Source organism: Chlamydotis macqueenii, chromosome Z (genome assembly GCF_036417535.1).
Source record: "Chlamydotis macqueenii isolate bChlMac1 chromosome Z, bChlMac1.mat, whole genome shotgun sequence".
Classification (NCBI taxonomy): Eukaryota; Metazoa; Chordata; class Aves; order Otidiformes; family Otididae; genus Chlamydotis; species Chlamydotis macqueenii.
The window spans coordinates 74,474,952-74,500,148 of record NC_141593.1 but is presented as its reverse complement, the minus strand read 5'-3'; positions in this window follow the sequence as shown (position 1 = coordinate 74,500,148).

The following is a 25,197-nucleotide window of genomic DNA, read 5'->3' as shown; positions in this document are numbered from 1 at the left end:
GGTTACTGGTAAGAGATAATGAGGTTATGGAGAGTGTACAGGGCCCTTCTTATCGCAATGGTACTTGGCTAGAGGTAATCAGACAAAATACGAACTGCAGGATTATAGACAGAGCTTTCTGAAAGAGCTGAAAAACTCAGTGTACTACAAAATACAGTAACAACTTTTAAAGGCAAATATCAGCCTGAACGATCTGTTTTCTAGCATCAGATTTACAGCTTCACTATTTTTAAGGGATAAAAAAAAGAAAAAACAACGAAATAAAAACCAAACCATAGTTCTGTTGGTTTGCTCCGGCTCATTAGGTGCAGGCTGGCTATCTCATAAACATATATCTAGTATTTTTTGTCTTACTTAAAAAGTGGTGGAGTTGGTCAATATAGAAGCTTCAGAGGTAACAAAGCCCTGAAAATACATATTAACATTAGAAGTAGGAAAAACAACAGAATAACTGAGCACAACATTAAGACCTTTCTAACCTACCTTTTACAGATCCCTGAGGTCTCTCCTCGATCAGTTCTGAGCCTCCAGTTAAAGAAATGATCTACTGAAAAACAGTCTGCAGCTCCACATTTTAGTACTGAAGTCTCAAAACACAGTTAATGTGATGAGAACTACACTGTTGTGTTTGGCTTAAACATACAGTATCCAAATCACTCCAGCGTAGAGTCTTTACTCCAAGCAGAAGCTCATGCTGCGGGTATTTTAAAAGATACTGAGAAAACATATTCCTTCTGTCTAACAGAATTAGCTGCATTTGTTCTTCCAGCTCATTGGAAGAAGCTATTTAGAGAGAACGTATTTACTCTGAAATTGTCAGGAGACTGAGGAAACACCTTGGAAGCAATTGAATTACCAAGTTTGCTGCTGTGAGCTTTGCTCTCCAAGTTAGACAATAAACCACTTTTAATTACAGGGTACAGATTACACGGCCTCAGCGACATGCAGAGAACCTTCATTGATCCTCAGCGGAGCATTGGAAGCACTTTTTTCAGATATTCCTGCAGCAACTGTACTGCTTCTGAATTCTCTGATTTGCTCAAATCCTTTTCAACCATCAAAATTAATAGCACATTGAACCAGAATCTTTTCTTACACGTGACTGAGCGTGATGTACGCTGGTTCCCCCCCTCTCTTGGGAACCTCTGCAGTGTTGCACCACCTTCAGTGTAAAAATTTTTTCCTTATCTCAAGTCTGAATCTGCTTCCTTCTGTTTTAAAACCATTACCCCTTGTCCTTTCACAACAGGCCCTGCTGAAGAGTCTCTCCCCGTCTTTCCTGTAGGCCCTTTTTAGGTACTGGCAGGCCACTATGAGGTCTCCCTGGAGCCTCCTCTTCTCCAGGCTGAACAGCCCCAACTCTCTCAGCCTGTCCTCACAGGAGAGGTGCTCCAGCCCTCTCATCATCCTCGTGGCCTCCTCTATACTTGCGCAAACAGGTCCACGTTTTTACCTTGGGGGCGTAATGTCTCTGTATGCCTCTTGAGTGAAACCACACAGGACTCCTATGTTATTAAATATTTAACAAGTCTTTTCGAAATGATGGACCTGTGCATGTCCCCTGCACAGCTAATGTCCAACTGTTTCCTGACAGGGAAATGAATGTAAGAAAATAAATTGAAACTTCAGTATTTCAGAACAGATGTATACATAAAATTTATTTCTGAATTTTACACTTCCTTTTAGATCGCTTATTGCCTCAGATGATGGAAGAATTTGCCCTTTTTGACACCCAAAATGGGAAAAAGATTTTCAAATGTCAGTTTGCACAACCTGTGCACAATATTCCTGCATTCTATTGACTTCCTGACCTGGAGATTACATGAAAAAACTACTGTGAACATTCGTACTGAATCATTCCCTCAGTAACTTGTCTATTTACTTTCTGAACCCATGATGTCTCTTGTCATCAGCAATATGCCATGCACTACATTTCAGAGCTGAATTACAAAATATGTGCAAATTGTTTCTTATTTCCTCTGCCTAATAACAATTTGCTGTTTCTTTACTTCTGTTTACAAGACAAGACATAATTTATACAGTTTCTCTATTATTTTGATAAATGTGATGGACTTCTACCATTTCTTGCTTCAGTCATTACTCTTCCAGGCTGAAGTCACTAAATAAATTTACCTTTTTAAAATTTGTTTCAATTTGTTTTTTTTTTCCACCATATTTTTGTACCTCTAAAAATTCTTGAAATCCTTTTGTGTTCCCTTTATAGTTCTACTATAACCTGCCTGAAATGTTTGGACGAGAACTGCATACAATATCCGAAAGAGCATCGCAGATTTGTGCAGCTGTCTAATAGTTTAGTTGACTATTTCTGACTGCTGCCAGACAGAAAACTAGCAGGTGGAGTGTCAGCCCCGATCAGGACCAGACTACGCAGTCTCTCTCTCACTCCCCCCACCCTCCGAGAGAACAGGGAGAGAAAATATAAGAAAAACGGCTCGAGGTTTGAGATAAGGACAGGGAGAAATCCTTAAAGTTACCGTCACGGGCAAAACAGACTCGACTTGGGGAAAACTATTCATTTATTACTACAAACAGCAGGATAATGAGACAGAGAACAAGATAACCTCCTCCCACCCCTCCCTCTTCCCGAGCTTAACATTATCTCTACTACCTTCCCCTCCTGAGCGGCACAGGGGGGAAGAGGGAATGGGGGTTGCGGTCAGTTCATCACATGTTGTTTCACGCCGCTGCTTCATGGTCGGGGGAAGAACTCCTCACATTCCTCCCCTGCTCCGTTGTGGGACCCCACCCATACGCCACAGTCCTTCGTGGAACTGCTCCGGCGTGGGTCATCTCTTCCACGGGTGCAGTCCCTCTAGAACAGCTGTCCCAGCGCAGGCCCTCCATGGGCCACAGCCTCCTTCAGGCTTCCACCTGCTCTGGCGTGGGGTCCTCCATGGGCTGCAGGTGGATCTCTGCTCCTCCGTGGACCTCCATGGGCTGCAGGGGGACAACCTGCTCCACCATGGTCGTCACCACAGGCTGCAGGGGAATCTTGGCCAGGAGCCGCATTACTCCTCCCCCTCCTTCTGAACTGACCTTGGCGTCTGCAGCCGTTCCTCACAACAGGCTGGTAGATGTCTCTCAGGATCTTTTTACATCTTATTCACTTCTCATCTCCTTTCCACTTCTTGTAGCCGGGCTGGACCGAGTCGGGCCCAGTTGGCTGCCTGGCGAGAGGCCAGAGGGTGAGGCCTGCAAGGCCCATGAGGCCTGCGGCTCCCCCTCTGTGCCTCTGCCCTGACTCAGCTTCTTTACATCTTCTCTCCTCTGTCTTTTTTTTTTCTGTTTTCCCATTCTTAAATATGTTATTGCAGAGGCGTTATCACGGAACATTCTGCTACCAATCGGCTCAGCCTTGGCCAGCAGCGGGTCCGCCCTAGGCCTGGCCAAGTCCCCTGAACAAAGGGGAGCGACTTCCAGCAGTTTCCTACAGAAGCTGCCACCTTAGGCCCCCCCCACTAAACAAAACCACGACATGGAGAACTGTTGTGCTGACTCCTGGCACCTTTGCTGACTATTGCTTCATTGAGAGATTGTATGTGCACAGTTAGAATTCTTTTTACAAGATACACATTTTTTTTTTTATTGAAAATGAAATTTATCTGCTATCCAGCCTCCACCAACTGACCTTCCTGCAACTTTTAAACTAATAACTAATATTAATTTAATAATGAATATTAAACTTTTGCTGTCGTGCATAACTTGGCATCAGTATTGAACCTCATCTTTATTTTAATTCTGGTTGGAATGAAGTGGAATAATGCCTGCAAAATTGTTCCTGCACAGCTCCATGATTATACTTAACAATTCTGAGTATCAGAGTGCAATAGGCTATAAACTGTGGAGAGGCTCCTTTACATTCCTGAAGGTCAAGGACATCATGTTTGAAGACTGAGAAACCTGCAGTGGTAGAGCATCTTTCCAGAATGCAACGAAGAGTCTGATATGCTGAGCAGTTGTCTAGTCAGAAAGAATGGCTGCAGGGCTTGTGCTTGAACCATTCCAACATTTGAGCTGCGCTGGAGATACGGGGGCTGTAGGTTAAAAGGCTGGTGGCATCATTCGTTGGCCATGCAACCATGTGGGGAGAATTTGTGTGTGTAGTGAGAAAGCAGTCTTCTCCCTCAGACTCCAGAGAAAAGACTAGATAAGCTTCATGAAGCAATGTGAAAGAGTAAAGAATAGATATCCACTGAAATTACTAAAATAAAACAATTTCTAATTGATTAAGAAGATTAAGGCATTTTTATTTTATTCCACTGTCCTTCTATCCTAACAATGAGGGTGCAGTTTTTCACCTCAGAAAAAAGTATACTTTACACTGAAAAGTGCTACATTGGGTGATACTTGATTGGCAAGTAATTAATTATCTGTTAACAGTGGCTACAGCTATTAGCTACAGCTAATAAAATGTGAAACCTCATCTGAAATTGAGACATTTTTAAGAACGTTTCATCCTAAGCAGAGGAGAGAGGTTGTGTGTGCAGTGACTGGGTCCCATGGAAAATGAGGGTGAAGAGCTCCAAGCTTCCATGATACACCTTCACCTGCTTTAAACTACACGCTGTGGTCATGCAATGATTTTCTTTTTTTTTTTTCATGAGACATATTGATAAATATTTTATATATATGACTTAGTAGGGAGTAATAAATATCTAGAGAAGCAGAAGAAAATTAAGTATCTTGCTCTGAAATGAAGTCAGAAGGAGATTAGTCAAAACAATAAAATCTCTTCAGTTCTCTTGACACATAATCCTACTGGGACAATTTGAAGTGGTAGCAAATTTGTCTGTAGACTTACCATTTAGGTCTTCATATACGTAAGTCTCCCTGTCTAAATGGTCTTCATTTACATGGTTCACTGAAGTTAAGCAACTATCCTTAGTGAATCAAGCTGTGAATTCAAATAGGTATGACTCACCTTAGCATCTGTAGTGGTCACCATGCAGCTGTACTGATCTGCACTTCGGGAAGCAAATTATTTCACATCTTCCCAAGGGAGATTCTAGACTGAGATAACTTCTCCAAACCTGCTATGTCCAATCTGTTACCACTCTGTTGCATCCACATCACAAACTGGGCTGTTCCAACCCTCAACCAGATTGTTACATGACAAATCGTCCCGTTCCTGTGGGCCAAAGAAATATGTCTTATGGTTAGTCCTGCCAGCCCACACATAGAACCATTATTAATCCTGTTATTATGCTAATAACTTTATTAGTAACTATATTCAGTCCAAACTGCATAAAGAAACAATGTTCTACCTTTCTCTCTCTCTCTCTCTGTCTGGTGCTATGGTTTCTTTTCCCATGCCTCTCTGGGTTCCCAGGGTGATGCCTTCAGCCTGGAGATGGGCAGGGGAAGAGAGGGAATTTGCACACTGCCATCAGTATCCTGAGTCCTTCACCGAGAGAGTTTGGGGTGGATGACTGGGGTTTCTTCCTCCTCCCTCTTGAGTCCCTTTCTTGCTTGCTAACACACTCTTATTAGTGTGTAACTTAACCAGAATTTACTACGCACAGTGTGCTTTATCTTTAACAAATACCTGCTCTGTCTGCTCTCTGTTGTTCCTAAAAATATTACCCATCTTGCAAAGCTCAATTCCTTTATTGAAGATCAGTGATCTGCCTGCCACCTTACAGTCTCTGGCATCATCCTGTGGCTGCACTTTCAAAGCCTTTGCTGTCATCCTGTGTCTCTGACTCCTCTGTACTTCACTTTGATTCCAGGGCAATAGATAATCCATTCAACACTGAAAAGACACTTGTAGCTATTAGCACGGAATTGCATGGTGCTGCACCTACTCTTTGTACAATCATACAGAGCAAAGTGAAGGCTAAAAAAAGATTAGACACTAGCAAAAAAAAAAACAAAACCAAAAAAAAACCAAAAAAGAAGTTTCTCACTACCTCTTGATTCCCTTTTTCCCCACGTCACAGAGCTGTTTTGGCTGCAGTCTAATGCAGTAGGATGAAAAATGTGATTCAACACGAAACAGAAGAAAGTGCAATCAGTTCACTGCAGAGCCTGGCAGGAGAGATTTAAGCGTGACAAAGACAGAATCTGTGAGGGTTTGCTTTTGCTTCTCATTTCTTGAGTCTGTGCTATCTGTGCTCCCCACTGAAACTGCAGAACAAAATGAGAAAATAGTCTGGGAATCCTCAAATACCCGAGCAACATTAAAACTCTGCAGGTGTTCTCATTATCAGAAGCAATGCACTGGGGTTTTTTTGTTTTTTTTTTTGTAATGAGCCAAAACTTTTGCCCTTTTTCTACAAGATTGCAAAGAGTAATTAACCCACAGTCTCCCATTTGGTGGCATGGTCAAAGTGGCTTCACTGGGCTTTCTGTGCTCCTGCTTTGCTCTGTTAGTCCAGGAACAGGAGATGATTTTTATGATCAGCCACAGCTGGAGACACGCAGTGCAGGAGTCAGTGCTGTTCTGCTGGCCTGTGGTAATTCAGACGACAGTTTCCTTGGCGTATTTTTAAGAGGAACTTACAGAGCTACACTTTTTGGACTGTTTGCCTTATTTTAATATTTTTTTTTCTTGTAATTCATTGATGGTTGAAATGTTACTTTCCTTCTTCTCTTCCTTCCAAATAGATATCAAGATGTTAACACTGACATTGAGTAATAAAGGCTTATGTTGGTATTTGAACTATAATAAATATTGAAGAATGTTGTTGCGGCCTAAAAAATGACATGATATAGAAATAATTTGTACTTTGGGATTAGTTAGGCTAAACCCAACAATGTACATTTTTATCTGTCTAAAGTCTATTATGACCTCAAAGACTTCATTTTTCTTTGGTCTTACGTTAAACATTTCTCTTACTGAAGAAATTGGAATGCATGCCAGCGTGATATATTTGAAGTTCATGAAAGATTTTATGGCGTAGGAATACATGGTAATTCTGTCATGTACCTTAGACTATTATTAATATTAAGGATTTAAATATCTTCATTTTTATGATTTATTCTCACATTAATATATAATCCCTATTTTTCATTTTATATTGCTTCTCAATTTGTGTGAGAGCACTAGATGATAAAGTACTCAACTTTCTGTTCTTTTAGATTGTTTTAAAGCTTTAAGCTTTATGATTTTAAATTGAAATCTACTTTCCTATACTTCCACAATGGGAAGAGAAAATGCATTTCCATTTGAACCTAGAGGGGTTGATTTTTTACATCTACTTGCTTAATAATTAGGCTTTTGCACAGTGAATATGAGTTAATTGCAGGAACACCAGCAATATCACCCTTTACCTTCTGGATATTTGCATGCTGGTTCTTTTGCCCTCAACAATTGTTCTGTTTAGGCAACTATTGATGAATAATCTTATAAATACACAGGCAATGACTCACTGATGTGTGAACCTATGTCTGGTTTTATCTGCCAGTCCTTGGATTTTATCATTTGAATTTATTACATCGAAAAATTTTACCTGTCACTGAATATTGGCAGATGTTGACAAAGGAGACCTTTATAAAGGCAGTAGTAAAGGCACACATCTATTTTAAAAGTGTAGCTATTAAAGTAAACCAAGCACTCTCCAGCCATCCTCCAGTTTTACAAGATGACTTTTACCTTGCAGTAGCCTCTTTGGTCTCAGTGGTGCCTCTTCCTGAAGCCTTTAATTAGCAAAGCAGATGAGCCAGTGTCTGATGAGCTAATTGTTGAGCTGAACCAAACTCCAAATGTGGAACTGCTGTAAATAAAGGCAATATATTTCAGAACCTATCCCTTTTAAAGCTGAATAGCAACAACAACAACCCAAAATCCTCTGCCTGTTACTGATAAACTCTTACTAAAAACTCTATTTCTCTCAGATTAGGAAAGCTGCAAGCAAGAGAGATTGCATGGAGGTTTTGCCTGCAGAGGTAGGGAGGAAGAAGAGCAAGATCTGGCTCCTGGAAAGCAGAAAACTGTGTGCAGGTTTTGGCTGCTGTGACCAGATCCTTGATCTATTTAAAAAATAAAAGCAAAGGAACTGCACTATTTAGCATCAGGTGATAACCCTACCATAAAAAGCACCTAGGGTCAGTGGGATAGTGTTACTCGGCAATGAACTTTGTGTGAGTAATAGGATGAAGATGCTCAGTAATGCTGCCTACGGAAGAATTACATTAAGTGTAAAAATATCACAGCAGCAGCCCACAATGTAATCCTTGTGGGTGGATGTCCCCACATTAAGTCCTAAGATCATATTGATCCTGTGATTAAGTTATTATGGTTTAGTAGCTGTGGCAGCAATGGTAGTGGGAAGACGGTTGGACTAGATGATCTTATAGGTCCCATCCAACCATGTGATTCTATGATTCTATGATTCTATGATAAGTCCAAATGATATCAGGTAGTAGAGGTGGGAGATTTCAGCTATTTGTGGAAAGAACATGTCAACACCTGAAGGTGAGATGTAGAGAGAATTCTTGCATTCACTAAACACTATTCAGAACGGCAGTTTTGTCTTCTCCTTTGAAATGCCATTCTAAGTTCAATCTGGAGTGGTTTGTGGGACCCTGTTCAAGACACTAGAGGAGAGTTTCTCTGTACTAGCAACCGGAGCTGGGCAGGTTTATTATCATAGCAGGAGAGCAGGTCAAACCAATCCCAGAAAGATGTTCCCTTTTGCAAAAGCAAGCTACATAAAAAGGAAGCAATTAGTGAAAAATAAACCAAGAAATGCCGAAAGAAGCTACCCAGATGCAGTCCGGAGGCCCAACAATCCACCCCCACCCCCAGCCTCTACTGGGAGCCTAGTGCAGTTATGCTGCATTTAACAAACAAACAAAAAAACCCCACCAAAATTAAAAGCTATAAAATGCCTGAAGAGCAAACAGGAAAACTGAGCAGTTGCTTAGCTTGGCATTTAAAAAAAAAAAAGTAGTTCAATCCATAAAGTATGGCCAAAGGGAAATAGGAAATTAAAATGCTTAAAAAGACATCTACCGAGCACCTGGAGTTAAAGACATGGGTGAGATTCCCCAAACTGAAACTCTCTGTAGCACAGACATCAAAGCAGATACCTCAGTTTGAGACAACTATGGGAAGTGTCAGGTTCCAAAGAGGTCAGTGACTGGTTAATAAATTACTGGAACAGAAGGCAGGAAAAAAGTGTTGCCTCTGAGATATTTTGAGAATTCTTCTGTGAGCTTGATTTACGGGAGCAGGGTGTTGCCCACTCTCCCAGGGCATCCTGGGACCAAAACTTTCACCCCATATTCTGGAAGACTAATCTCAATTGCTGTGTATGGAGATAAGACCATGCTCATCTTCTAATCAGTGAGTCATAAGGTATTCTAATAGCTGATTGCACTTGGTCTTCATAGCAATGTCTCCAGCCCTCGGTACAGGGCACCTTACACAGAAACAAAGAGATTGAAAGAACAGACTGAGAAATCCCCCATCTGAATGGGATCCCACCCAGGAAGGGTGTCCTGTTTCAAGGAGGTGTTTTTAGTGTGAAATGCCATCAGAATAAACTCTTAAGACTAATTTCTAAACATGTATCCAATGACACAACATTGTTTTAGCGTGAGTGTGAAGGACAGTTGACTCTTCTGTCAGGATGGGACCTGGCTCCCTCCATCAGTGAACAAAGCAAACGCTGCTGTGGAGTGGGAGCACTGTTCTCGTTCTGTAGCTGGAAATCTAGCCTTGAAGGATGTTTTTTCTCCAAGCACTCTTCCTCTAAGAGCAGACACACACGGCCAGACCATCAGACCCTGCACATATGTCTCACCAGATGCAGAGTGGAGAACATGAGAGTGGTGAAATGACAGTCACGAACTTTCAGAGCCAGAGAGGGTACCTTTGTATGTAGTAGCCTTCCGTGGATTTCTCTTACTTGAATTGGTCCAGTGATTTCCAAATTCTCTATGGAGCATCCATTTCCAGTGATGCCTCCAGACGCTATTGCAGTGTAAGCAGCAGGGAAGAGAACAGCACTGCAGTGATAGATTGGCAATGAGCAGCAGACAGCAGGCACATGATGTTCTGCTCTGACAGAACTGGATGTTTTACACTCCCTAAATTCTTTTACTGCTGTGCTGAAATGACTCAAACTATTGGATGTGCAGTTCTTTGCCATCAGATAATTTTGTCTTCGTAACTATAAACAAGTGCAGGGATAAAGCAATTTCTAAACTGCAAAACCATTCCATAAACATTACAAGCCTTCTGAGAGTCAGCTACATGTGTGTCACATTCTGGTGCAATGTTTCAAACAAATGTTTTTATAAACGGCAAAGAGGGAAAGCCAGTGATTTTAGTAATACACATGAAAACAATAAATGTTAAAAAATCAAATGCTTTTGCATAATAAAACTATATCCAGGATCTTCAATCACAGGAGTGCAATTAAAACTTTGCAATTTTCCCACATTGCAATCTGTCAGGTTCAGTAGTTTTATGTATATCAATATCCTGGGGCTATAAACATTTTTTTTAATTTTCATATTTTATGCTAAATTATACATTAATTTTTCCTTTGATACACCTTTCTTAATTGCTCTTTATTGTAATAGAAACATAGATCTTCCTGTTAATTTTCCACCTGTTAGTTGTATTAAAGCGTGGTATTATAATCCAATCATTTTATTACAAATTCATGACATTTTATTTTCTTTTTACTGTATAGTTATATAGCAATAAAATTAATTTATTTGAGTTTACAATCTTTACTCTTTATCCACTTAAAGTCCATTGAATCAGCCTCCATTACATTGTATTTAAATTTCTGATAATGTTTATATTTCAGTTACTTTCTCAAAACAAATAAATAATTAAGCAAATAATTGCATTTAAAGACATTCACAAAAGTCAGGATCCTCTAAATCTGGCTTTAGCTTGGAAAACTGCTAACTACATCCTTAGCGATATCCTGCTTTATTAATCTTTATCCCTTCTCTCCTACCAGAGAGAGAAGGAAGGAAGACTGTTGTTCCTTGCGTAACATGTGAGCGAAACTGTTAAGCTCAGAGAGTAGGATTCTGATATATGAAAAAAGAATAATCTGTAATTGGAGTGCTAAGGGAATATAGGAACACAATAAAAAGCAGACCAATCATCCCTAACAGAATTTGAAATAATTAGCAATGGAATTCAGTGTAGATAATTTTAATCTAGGTGGCTGCATAGTCTTTGTTTTTAACCAGGAGAAATGTTCAGACTTTAAATTAACTGGAGAACAGATCCCCTACTGCTGTGCATCTTCATTAACATCATATTGCATATAAAGATGAAAATGAATTCAATACTAAAGTTTTCAAAGTTCAAATGAGGCGTTTGCTTCAGTCCATAAAGTCTGCCACTATGCCAACTTTAGGAAAAAAATTAGCATAACTTTTATTTGATCTTACTAGAAAATAGTTACATGATCCTGTTGAGTGATACTTGTATAAATTGTAATTGTTAACGTGATATATAATGAATCAACCATTTCTTGATGACCACATTATACTCACAGAAAAGTTTATATTATTTCTGTGGACTCCAGTAGGCTTGTGAGTTCATCCCAGCTGAGAGCCTTAGTCACCCCAGGACTCTGAAAAGGTGCCATGCTGCTCCACTTCCAACTCTGTAGCCATAACCACAGATGTATTTTAACTTCTCCTATGGGCAGGATTCTTGGATGTGCTCTGCTTTCACTCTGTCCATTGAATGCATGATCAGTTTTTCAGAAGAACAGTGTAGATTACTCCCAACAATTGCACGCTAAGTTATTAGAAAGCATAATCAAGTATTTTGGACAACTGAATCGATGGCAATGGGATGTTAGCTTGTAAAAGTAGGTGGAAAATATGCAAACTATTTTCTAGTCTCTAATTAGGGTAGACTTCTAAGCAATGCACTACATGTAATCAAATTGTACACATAAAACACTTATACGTGTTTTACCCACTAATGAGTGCTTTGTTTGCATTTCATGACAGCCTAGCTCATAATTAATATCAAAAGAATAGCTAACTAGTAAAATCCCAAATAAACCCCAAATGTGTAAAGACGAGGAATACTGGGTAGCTCAAAGCTGATTTTCAGTGGGTCCATGTGGTATTCAGTTAGAGAAGAGACACCAATTAAAATAAACAAGAGATGTATGTTTGCTGAAGAAAGTAAGATTGACCATTTTATGTAGTTTGCTTTTCCAATAGCTGCAATCAAAGCAATTTTCCTTAGCTCAAGGTATGCTCCACAACCTCGGTTAGGAATGGGCCTGTTCCATCACGAATGCTTGATAATGAAGCTTGAATGCTTCACAAGTCTGAAGGATGCTGTGGTTAAGTCCCAGCTACAGAGATCAGTTATTTCATAAGTGGAGACCTGTCAAGGAAATGCACTATTTCAGCAGCTATTATTATTATTATTATTATTGACATAAAGCTCTAATAGGTGTAATAAAGGAGTGGGTGCTACTGCTTGCCTTTCACCACAATTCCAGAGCTGCACACAAAAGCCAAGGAGTCTGTGAATATTTATTTTAATTGGAAGCAGCCCCGACACAAGCCTTCACCAAACCATGTGCGCAGCAGTGCAGGGGTTACACCCAGAGGCAGGCACCCACAAAACCCAGGAGCAAACACTCACAAAGTCATGGCCAGGTCACAGCGCTGCAGCGAGCGCACGGGGTCACCAAGACAGACGATTTATTGCTTGTGCAGTACTGCAAAGACTCTGAGTAGGGATCCCTGTGGGTCAGAAGGCAATCGCAGGAGCGGCTCTGGCAGACCAAGTGTGTGGGACTGCACAGATCAGTCGCAGAGACCCATGCTCCAGCTGTTGGCTGCGTTGTCTGCGCCCAGAGCAGGTGAGGCCGCCGGCATCGACTGCTGACCACAACCCTCTGTGCCTTCGACTGGCACGGGCATCCCCCAAGGGAGCTGGAGAGCTGTTGTCTGTCCAGCAAAAGCTGTCAGCTCTGTGTGGAAGGGGTTTATCTCTACAGTGACACCGTTTCAGACCCATTTACAGGGCGTGCGCTCTGCTTGTAGCATTTCTGTTACAGTGGTGCTGGGAGGGAGGAAACGATTTCCAGCTCTCCTATGACAAATTGTTCTGATTACTGAAGATGTCACTGTTATTGAAGGTTTTAGGCAGAACAAGGCCTGTGCAAGCTGAAATAAACCCATCTTTTTTTTTCCTTCATGAATGAATTTTCCTTCCTGAGATAAACAATCTGGTGGTGCCAGAGGCATTTATTCTAAAGAGAACAACAGTGTGAGGAGGTACCTCCTGTCTCTCTTTTTCCCTTGAGAAAAACAAGACAGCGAGTTACACCAGCACTCTCAATCACTTGCTTTATTTGAAGGCACTGTTGCCTGGTGAATTTGAAGCTGTACCTTGTTTGCAATGCATTTCAAAGCTAGTTTTAGCCTGTGTTCAAGTGTAATAGAAAAAATCACTTCTTACTCCTAATATTTGTTAACTAGTCTGCTTTATTCCTAGACCAAAATTGTCTCATTCATCTCTAGAAGAAAGGCTTCCATGATGATTCTGTATTCACAGAGGGCATTGAGAGTTCAGTTCAAAGATGGATGCTATGCTGCAGTGATAAAGAATCCTGTATCTCAGAGCATGTTTTGGAGAATATCCTGCTCCAGTTTCCCAGAGTCATACTTTGTTCTGGCAGCTCCAATTTTCCCATCAGTCACAAACAGCCAGTGAAGTCAAAATGCAGGCTGTGAGCTGACATCGATGCTGCACTGCTGAGCAGAGCAATGCCGGGTGTCCGGGCAGCAGGTGCCTGGGTGAGACTTAAACCCCTAAGCTGGTAACCAGGCTTTCTCTGTAACGTGGGCACTGAGTGAGGAGCCAAAGATGACAAAGTATTAAGTAAATGCCGAGAGCATGTGAAGCGGCCTTGAATGCTTTTGCGCCGAGCACTTTCACGGGTGTGAAGGTTCAAGGGGAGTTTGAAAGTCAAAGTCTCAAGTTAGTCTGGAGCCTGAGGTCTTTATTAAACAGAGCAGGTTCGTTTGCCTCATCTAATGCAGAGGGGAACCACGGTGGCAGAAGCACCTGGCCTATTTCTGAGTGATATCTTACCGTACAATCTACCAAACAGTTATTGGACCAGGTCTTGGTTCATGAAGCTTTTTCGCTTCAATATGTTTTAATTATTGAAAGTTTGCAAAATTTCCCTCCCCTTCTCCTAAAAACAGTGACATGAAAGGGTGTAGAAACCACTCAGTTCTGTTAGTTCCTTTGTCAAGAGAAACAGTGATTCCAGCCTTAACTACAATTGTTTTCAGACGTAGCTAGCCCCAACTTTTGGAAACCAAATATGACTCTGACCCAATAATAAATTTTCTTATAGCTACAGAACAAATAGTCAATACAGAACAAGAATGCCAAAGTACATTCAAGTTACCTTAAACATCACTTAGATTTACAGAAGTTATTTCAACACTGAAGAATAATAATCGCTTTAACAAGAGTAAGAGGAAATAATGTCAAATAAAATAATTTTAAACCCCCAACAAATAAAAATCATAAAAGTAAAAGTAGTAAGTAGAAGAGATGTGAATAAAATATATCTCCTGTATTAGAAGATGAATGGATCAGTGAAGATAATGAGGATTACAAATTTTTTAGTTTTCCAAAAACGGACCTGAAAGGTCCAATGCAAGGTAAATCAGCAATAGTAGGTGCAATCAAAATTTTTCAGTACTGGAAAACCAAGATTGTTAAATGAAAGCTACAGTAATTTTAAGTTATATATGCGTCCTGCATTTCTTAACCTGTTCTGTGTTTTAGATTTCAGCTGAAGAGTTGTGATTATTGGTCCTGAAATACAATTCAAACCTGAGATATTGCCAAAGTTTTGGGTCAATATTTAATTTGTAGCGCAGGTGCAGGTACCACAGTGAAAGCCTTGATTGTTTTAGTGAATAGCCCTGCTTGCTTACACGGAGTCACAGGGAGAGTTATTTGTTAAGCAGAAAAATGAAGACATAATATTGAATTTAACAGTTTGTTTTCCTGGTCCCTAAACTTTGCTCAGTCCCTAGCAGTGATATTTCCCATCAAGAAGGGCAGTTTCTTAGGAAAGCTGTTTCTGTGGGAGCTCTAGATCTCAGTTTCAGCTCTGGAAAAAACAGATGAACCATCCTGCATGGGGCAAAGCTTTCAGCACCCTTCTTTTACAACTAATTTCTTCAGTAGAGGAAAAGTTTAATTCCCAAATGTCACTGTTTCTCCTTGGATCTTGTCTCAAACAGATCCTTCATTTGATTGTAGAGATTTTGGAGCACTAAACGAAAATTTTAAGAGTTGCATTGCACCCTTTTTTTGGGACAATTACCTAAAAATCATTACTTGCTGCTCTTGAAAGTGCAAGGGACCTGGGAGAAAACTTCATCAGAAATGGCAGCTGCACGGAACATTGTTCTGTTCCTGATATTCCAAGACTGGATCTGTCTCCAGGACACTGACTACATCCCTTCCTCCTCCAAAGTATTTTTGATGACAATGTCTCTCTGGTTTTGCGTTCAGTGCAATAAAATACAAGTACACAGGGCTTCTTCTGGCTCCCTTTATTAAGTCTCTTTCCTTTATTCCCTTTGGGGAAAAAAAAAAAAAAGGGTCAAACCATTTCTCTTGGATCTCTACAAACGGACTTTTTTCACCTTCACCTTTCTCATTTACATTGTGTTCTCCCCAAACTCCATGTGTCGTTTACAGGTAGGAAGTTTCTTGTCTGCTGTCCATCAGATAACTGACTTCTGGGGAGAGAAGTCCACTTGAGAGTTACGTCCTTCGACTTATGTGGGTAAATGCATTGACCTTCTGGGTTTTAATATCTCATTCTGGTGTAAGGCTTAATTTCAGGTAAACCAAGGAGCTTTCCTCCTGTCAATGACTTGTGATATTTCTTGCATGTTTCACTTTTTAGACTAGCAGGTCTTCAAGAGACATGCAAAATTCAGTTACTTTTTCAAATTCTCACAAGATGCTATGGAGCTGCGTACTTTTAACTATTTCACTGGAATACTAAAACACCAGGTTTGGACATGACAACGTAATAACTTATCAGGGTCATCTATATCACCTGAAATGGAACTAGGGACTCTGTGTTCATCACCAATGCCACAGGCCATCCTGTCCCTCACACAATGCTTTCAGAAGCTTTCCTGATGCAAAGTTCAGCTCTTTTTAAACTGAAGAAATATCTGAACCTAAAATTATGCTCTAGTTAAAACTCAGACATGTCACTGCTTTTAATTAGAAGCTTAAATCTCAGCAGTGTCTTTTTAGCTGAATTTTGTAGGAATTTGATTTCTTCTATCATGTACAGAAAGTGGTTGTTATAACTCATGTTTCTTGCATCTGTTATGAATGCCAAACAAATACAATCTTTGTTCTTCTGACACAGCTCTGTTCATGGTGTAGTGCAGCACACTACTAGTACCCTGCAGAAAAAAAAAAAATCAAGTTGATTATAAGTATACATCTTTTTTCTGACTGATTGCTTTTTTTTTTCACTACTTAAAATTGAGTATAAAACCTGAAATGAATTAGTTCCAGTAAAAGATAAATAGACAGCTCTACTTCATGATAGCATTCATGGTTTTCAGCCAATTTACCATCCATGGTGGTTTAGGTAGCTGCACAAAACATAATATGAATGTGATGTCCCTTGTGGGAGACAATATAAATTGTTTGTGTCACAAACTACTCAAAGACACTGGATGAGCCAGGGCCAGGCAAAAATGGACAGAATATTTAATATATGTAAGTCTTCCTAGAAAGTGAAAAAAAAAAAAAAATAAAAAGGTAGGAAAATTAATGTGATCCACGGTATTTGTTTGGGTGGTTTTTTTTGTTTCTTAAGATTATTGGGGGTTTTAGGTACAACTCTGTTTGCTTTAAGAAAAATGTTGGAAAAAAAAATCCAGAAATTTTTTTCAGGAACTTTGGCACATGTATGGTTCCATAGAAAAGATTTGCAGACAAGTACCTTTTCTACACTTTGAAAGTCTCCTAGATGTACTGTTTGGATTGGTTTTGGAGTTTCACAACTGTCTGGATTATTTTTGGAGTTTCATAAGCAAGATACACTGATAGTGGATTTGACAGGTAAATGTAGACAAAAAAAAAAATGGGGAGACATAACATTTCATTCTAGATTTGAGAAATCACTGTTGCCAAGCTCTTCTGATTTCTCCTGAATTCACTGGATTCCTTACTAAACACTATACATTAGCCATAAAATTACAGCAAAAAGCCATTCTTGAAGTAGAAGGAAATGTGAAAAGCACTTGCATTTTGATATACATATAAATGATTCAGTGAAAAAGGAATGTACTTTGAAAAAAACCCCAAACAGCTAAAAAAGTCTTTTGTTTACAATGACACAAACTGTTATAAATCACAGGAGGTTACAAAAATGAAGGATTTTGGATATGAAGAGAAATAGTAAGTAGGCATCTTTTTTCAAGAAATGATATTTTTTTTCTGTGTATGCATTTGAATTTATCATATAACACTGTTTTTCAAAATTACATGATTCACAGGTATGTGAAAAAACTTATATTGGATCTCTATCACTTTGTTAGGTAGCCAACTCAGCTATTCTTAGGACACATTTTTAAGAAGCCATGATTTCCATTTTACTGTGAGTCAGCTTTGCAGATGATCAGCGGTTTGTATACAGAATTCCTCTGGAAACAGATGAGAAAGGAATTTCAGAGCAATATAAAAAAATCTCAGTATAAATTTTAAGACTTCATCCCCTCATTTGTATACTCAAAATGTTGATTATGCTTCTTAATCATTATGCTTTACCTCAAGGGGCCTTACAGGAAAGATGAGGAGACACTCTTCAGTAGGGCCTTTTGTGGCAGGACAAGGGGTAATGGTTTCAGAATAGAAGGAGGTAAATTTAGATTGGATATCAGGAAAAATTTTTTTACACTGAGGATGTTGGAACACTGGCACAGGTTGCCCAGAGAGGTGGTGGGTGCCCCATCCCTGGAAACATTCAAGGCCAGGCTGGATGAGGCTCTGAGCAACCTGATCTGGCTGGAGATGTCCCTGCTCCTTGCAAGGGGGTTGGACTAGATGACCCTTGAGGGTCCCTTCTAACCCTAACCATTCTATGATTCTGTGATAATTTAAAGCTGTGTTTTCTTTTTTTTTTTCCCTTTAGTTATGCCTGTGTGTTGTAGAGGGCAGTATTTTCAAATGTCCCATGATCAAACATGTAACATGGTAGAGATGATTACATTTTGGAACGCTTACTACTAATTTCATCAGAATTTGCAAACTTCTTATTGTGATATACTTGTGACTTATCCAGTTTTGTGTGGCATAGCAAAAGTAAACAGTAGAAATGTATGGGACCTGCCATTTTCAGTTCTACCTATCTTGACTCAAACCAGAGTTGCAACCAGTTTTAATGTAGTCTGGAGAACTGATAACTACCTAGAATGAAAACCTTATCAAAACCTGTGTTTTGTTGTTATTAACCATATATTTTAGTTTATTATTAGCTCATCCATATGCAACCTCAGAGAAACGCAAAGTCAGGCTGCAGATTTCACTCTTGAGTTTTTACTGGAGGTACACAATAAAATAAACCACCAAATCCACAATAAAATGGAAACCCATTTGCAGACGGCATTCTGGCCTCAAAACCTCGTGTACCCAGTCACATGCAACATTTTTTTTTTTTTTTAATAAAGTTGAGTTTGTTGGATAAAGTCTCTGTGAGATGTAAAATTACAAGGCACATCTGATTAATTAGAGTATTTAGCAAAATACTCTTCCAAAATGCTTTAGAGTAGCACTTTCAAATGGCCTAAGGGATAAACTCAATGCTAATTGCCATTACTTAGGTATTTTTAACTGCAAATACTTGAACAGCTGAGAAGATAATAAGCATGAGATGTTCACAAAACCAGCAATTGTAATTTTAAATTTCGTAACTGCATCAGCTGCTGGGAAACCCAACGTTTCCTCCAAGTCAGAAGAGCACTCTTGGAAAGCAAGGTATTTTGCTGGGCACTTACAGCTTTGTAACTGTTGGCATGAGTGTATACGTGTAGTATTACAAATGTATATTTTGTTCTACTTTATTGATTTCCATTTTCATGTGCAAAGTAATTTTTAAGCTCTATTGACTGCTGTGTTGTCTCAGATTTACAGCTTATTGTTTCCTGAAGGGAGTTTAGCCCTTATTTCTTCCATGCTCTTATTTCCTGTAGAGATACTCATATTAAGGAAGTCTTAGAAAAGTGTCACATCCCTTTGCCCTTTGTTCCTCAGAAGAATTAAAACATTAAGAAAACACTTTTCACCTTAAACTGACAGTCCAACTGAGACATATGAAAAAAAAATGAGAAGCTAAAATTGAATGTACTACATGTCATTGCCCACCATGCCATGCTTGAAAAAAAAATATTTCACTATTTCTGATACATTTTTGGAAATGCTTGCACTTACACAGAGTCCAGCCCCATGAATTCATGGCAACTTTGTGTGGTTTCTGCACTTCACTTTAGGTGTTATACTATGAGAGAACACCTGGTGTTCCTGCATCTTCAGAATAAGGCCATGCCATTGGATTTAAACTAGACAGATCAATCTAATTTCCAGCAGTGACAACAATAACGGAATTGGAAAAATAAGAATGTTAACTAACATATCTAGAAGTTTCCAAAAATAAGAACTTTTTCAAAAAGAGACCCTTGTAAGGTTTCTTAAGTTTTGATGGATAGCATTTGGCACAGAAAGATATAAGAATCTTTTATTAATGTTTAGTAATTTTATCCTCATACTTCCCAGTTTGCAGACAGGTTTTCAGTAAGAGGTCAGCAAGTAACTAGCTGTGTACTGTAGCTCTTGAAAATCTGACCCTCAGCCTTCTGTAAGGTACCTACTTATTTTTCAGAAGTGCAGTCCACTAAAGAAAACAAAACATATGGGCCTTAAAAGCATGTAATAGAAACATTTCTATTTGTAATTTTTCCCTTTCAGAACCTTCAGAGTTTTTTTTTTTCATTGCAATTTGTAACTGATTTCTGAAGGTTTGGTTTTGCTTATTTGAAGAATTCTTAATTTCTGAAAATCTGCTTTCTGGTGAGAAATGAGCTCCAGTAAAATCTGACTGGTAGTCTGACAGTTCAAATTTTTCACATTGATTTAGTATGCATTATGTGCCTTTTAAACAGAAAAATGAAATTAAAATTCTCTTTCTCTGCTTGTTTCCTTGTTTCTTTTTACTGTTATCTGTTCACATCTGAAAATGAAACAAAACTTGAAAAAAGTCTGACATTACATGTGTATATGTGAGGAATTAATTTACCAGGCAGTTGAAAGTCTTACTTATCTTCCTAGAGGGCAGCAGAGCTCTTTGGATAATGTGGCCCAAATCTGCTGCTAAAATGAGGGTAGGTTAAATACTGGTATCTGTTCATTTGTACATTAAAAGAATAAAAAATAAAAAAAAAATAGGGAGTCAATTTTACACTTTTGTTTAGTTTGGATAGAAAAAATAACTTGAAAGGGTAGATACAGATATGAAAAAGCATTTGTTTTTAAGAAAATGCAGAAAAAAAGACACATAGGTATAATGTTAGAGAGAGAAAATGCAGGAGCCTAGGTATGAAGCGTGGAGGTAGACAGCGTACGGGGAAAAAGTAAAACACAGTCCTAACAGAGAAACAAACAAGAAGAATTATTAACATAAGCCAGAGCAATAGTAACTCTGTGCAGTTGGGCTGGGAAAAAAGGCAGGTGGTGGCAAAAGGAGAGGATGGAGAGAAATGCAGTGATAGCTTAAGAGAATAGCCCAGGGGCTTCTCCAACCTTGCGAGCACTGGGAACATTCATGAACGGGACCTAGAAAGCTTGTACAGATTACCATGAGATGGTCAGGTAAAAATATTTAGGAGGCTATGAAACACAGCAGCCAATTATGCCAAATTCTGAGGCCATCTCGTTTTCTTGTAAGGCTGAGTGTGTAACTTAGTAAAATGAAAAAAGATGAGATCAAGAAGATAGAGAAAGTAAATTGAAACAAATTATACTTTAAAATAATGAAAAAAGAAATTAAATTAAATAGATGCTATTAAAATATAATAGAATCATAGAATAGTTTGAGTTGGTTGTGTTGGAAGGAACCTTCAAAGGCCATCCAGTCCAACCCACCTGCAAGGAGCAGGGACATCTCCAACCAGATCAGGTTGCTCAGAGCCCTTTCCAACCCGACCTTGAATGTTTCCAGGGACAGAGCATCTAGCACCACTCTGGAAAACCCATTCCAGTGTTTCATCATCTTCATTATAGAAAATTTCTTCCTTATGTGTAAGCTAAATCTACCTCCTTCTATTTTAAAACCATTACCCCCTGTCCTATCACAACAGGCCCTGATAAATAATTTCTTCTCGTCTTTCTTATAATCCTCTTTTAGGTACTGGAAGACCATTATAACGTCTCCCTGGAGCCTTCTTTTCTCCAGGCTGAACAGCCCCAACTCTCTCAGCCTGTCCTCATAGGAGAGGTGCTCCAGCCCTCTTATCATCTTCATGGCCCTCCTCTGGACTTGCTCCGACATGTCCATGTCCTTCTTACGTTGGGGGCTGCAGAACTGGACGCAGTACTGCAGGTGGGGTCTCATGAGAGCAGAGTATCACTGATCTTATGAGAGAGAATCACCTCCCTTGTCTTGTTGGCCATGCTTCTTTGATGCAGCCCAGGATGTGGTTTGCATCCTGGAAGACTGTTCAGTCACTTGATTTTCATTTCAGATTTAAAAAAGCACGTGAGAAATAAGTCAGTCAGGAACATGTGCAAAGGCAATCTGTAACTGCTGCACCAATAGCCAGGAATGGATAGCTTATTAAAAAATTCTTTCTATTCGCTAGATGCTTACAGTACATCCTGCTTTTAACCATCATGTTCTCTAAAATACCTGGGTTTGTGTCAGCAAGTGCTCTAAATTATAAAATAGGAGTTCCTTTGGTTGGAGTGGGAATTATGTTTTCGGTTTTTTTTTTTCTATTTTTATGTCCTTGACATTCTCAGTGTATTATTCTTAGATCATACTGAAGAGTAAATCACATTACTGATGTGAACACAAATTAATTTATGACTATATGTGCATAATGGGATTAAGCAACAAGACACAAAAGGAGGTTAATTACTCAGAAATTTTGTACTGTTTTGGGTCCAGGTAATTTTGCTCAGTCTAGACAAGTGTACAGGACTGATCATTGTTGTCTTATTTTTGTGTACAGTCAGGAGTAGCTTGGAAATTGTATTTCTGGGGATAGCAGGTTCAATTACAGGTTTAATGGATATTTAAAGGTACATTTTGCAAAAAGATTTTTTTAAACTGTAGGAACATCTTAGAATGTTTCTTTGAGTCTGTTGGACACTTAATTGTTCTTTGAGTTGATACAATACTTGGTGAATTTTTAGAAAAAGAGTCCGAGTCCACCATAGATTTATGTAATTCAGTTATATAAATCCTAGATCAGACCCATTAGCCGAAGTAAGTCAGCATAGTTTGATTTCCATCTATCTACCATGATTTATATTAGCTCAGAGCCTGGTATTATATTTTCTCAGTCTGACTAGAATATTACTTTATAAAAGTGAATTTGTTGTTTACAATACCCTAGAGGCACAAAAGAGCCAACTTTCAAATTTGATTTCACTAAATATATATATTTTTATATACCCCTTCTACTTTAACTAAAATCATAAGGAATCAATAAATTTGGAATTTTTTTTCCAACAGTATCATTATGGAGATAATTTTACATTAGCTGTCTATTCAGAAAGTTTAAATATGTTAAAACTAAAGTTTAATTCAAGAAAGCATATGAGAAAGCATATGGAATTACTTGTCTTTGTTAAACATGAGGATAGGCTGTGAATCTGAACTGCTATAGCTGTTCTGCAGTTTTACAAATAGACACACTTCACCACAAGCGGAGTCTTGGCTATGTGGATGTAAATGCTCTGTTTCCTGAGGCAGGACTGTCCCCTCAGAGGTATTCAGAAGTGATTAATATGGGCCAGTAGTGTTATGCACAAATTATCTTCTCTCTAAGGGTCTATGAAATAGTCATAAGAGGAAATTGTGTGAAGTATTGGACATTATCTTGAAAGATATCTTTGTCTCTAAACTGAAGAGACATTCATTTGATGGATGTATGACTCTGTGGATAAGGAATTGGCTTGATGGTCACACTCAAAGAGTTGCTGTCAACAGCTCGAGGTCCAAGTGGAGATCGGTGACGAGTGGCAGTCCCCTAGGGTTGGTATTGGGACCAGCACTGTTCAACAACTTTGTTGGCGACATGGTCAGTGGGATAGAGTGCACCCTCGGCAAGCTTGCCGACAACACCAAGCTGTGTGGTGTGGTTGACACGCCAGAGGAAAGAGACGCCATCCAGAGGGATCTTGAAGGCTGGAGAGGTGGGCCTGTGCAAACCTCTTGAAATTGACAAGGCCAAGTGAAACGTCCTACAAACGGGTGGTGGCAATTCCAGGCACAAATACAGGCTGGGCAGAGAATGGATTGAGAGCAGCCCTACCGAGAGGGACTTTGGGATACTAGTGGATAAGAAGCTCAACATGAGCTGGCAATGTGTGCGTACAGCCCAGAAACCCAATCGGATCCTGGGCTGCATCAAAAGAAGTGTGGCCAGCAGGTCAAGGAAGGTGATTCGCACTGTCTACTTCCTATATTTCTTGTAAGTATATGAAACTCATGCTCCAGCCAAAGCAACAGGAGATGAAAAACAGGAAAAGGAAATTGTGTTTGCATCTAGGTAAATATTTCACCTACATCAGGCTAGGGATGCTTAAGTGTGTGTCTCTATCAATATTCATATTTGACCTCTTTCCTAACTTTTATTCTTTTATTGGTTTATTTTTTTTCTCCTCATTTCTACATAGTGATGTTCAAAAACCACATGGATATATCCTTAAATCCAGATTTTTCCTCCATTAACTAGGGATGTGCAAAAGGGTTTAAAATACCCTACTCATGATATGACGTTTTAGAACTTGTCCTCTTGCTCTGCCAATAAATTCCAAGGAGAAAAGCAGTAGAAAAAGTTGTGCTGAAGTGATGTTGATATACAAGTCTTTGAGATATTTATTTCCCAATAGCACATGTGACAAACCTACTCCACAGGCGATGTGTGACTGTTAGACTCTCAGCAGGCATCTTTGTTTCCTTAACTGAAACCATAGGAACTCTCTTTTTCTGTATTTATTTACTGTAAGTGACAAGCGTGTCTTGGTTCAGCCCACAGTTTGTCAGCCAAGATGGTAGCTGTCACAAAGGCACAAGTGGAGATGCTTCTTAGATACTTTTCTCAGCAAAGCCTCCTACTTTCTTGGGAATCTCTTGCCATTATGGGTTATACATCTGTAAACAGGGATGGGAAGTCATATTTCAGACCAAGCAGCATCCCTGCATGGCTCATACAGTGGCCAACCCAAGCCATTTTTCCTCCTTCTTAGTACTCCCAATATTTGCAGAATTCATATCCTACCTATTATCATTAAAATTCATTGATTAAATTAATGTTTGCTTAGTTTTCTGTCTATCAATAGCCACATAGGACGCACTTCTCATTTTTCTTCTGTATATCTTCTCTTTCATGTTCAAAATGAAAAAAAATGGATCAGAAATGAAAGCAGTCACTCTGTGGCTACCGGTAGCAATGTTCAGCATCTGATAACACTGGGCAGAGACCTCATGACATGAGAAGCTCGTTCCCACTAGAGGATTTCCTTCCTTTTACTTTTTCTCAAGAATTAATATTCTTTTATAGAACTCCTTCACTCTTTGTCCTCTATTTTTCCTCTAGGATGCCTTACAGAACAATAATAGTGCTACACTAGAGAATAGAAGTAGAATTCAATTTTTCATGCAGGTATTATATGTCAGTTCTAGTGACTCCAATATGTACTTCTACTTTATCCTACTTTGCCTATGGTGGTGTTCGTTCATCCTGAGGTTTAGGGTGCCTCCACTTTCAGAGGAACAAATGGACATTTTCACTGCATGAGGCAACTTAAATTAAAATAAAATTAATCCCTCCAGGAATGTGCCTCTTGTGTCTTCTGACAATAAAGACAGCACTGAGCATGTACCAAGTGTTCAGTTTTTTGGTGGTTACACCGAGACAACACTGATGTCTTCC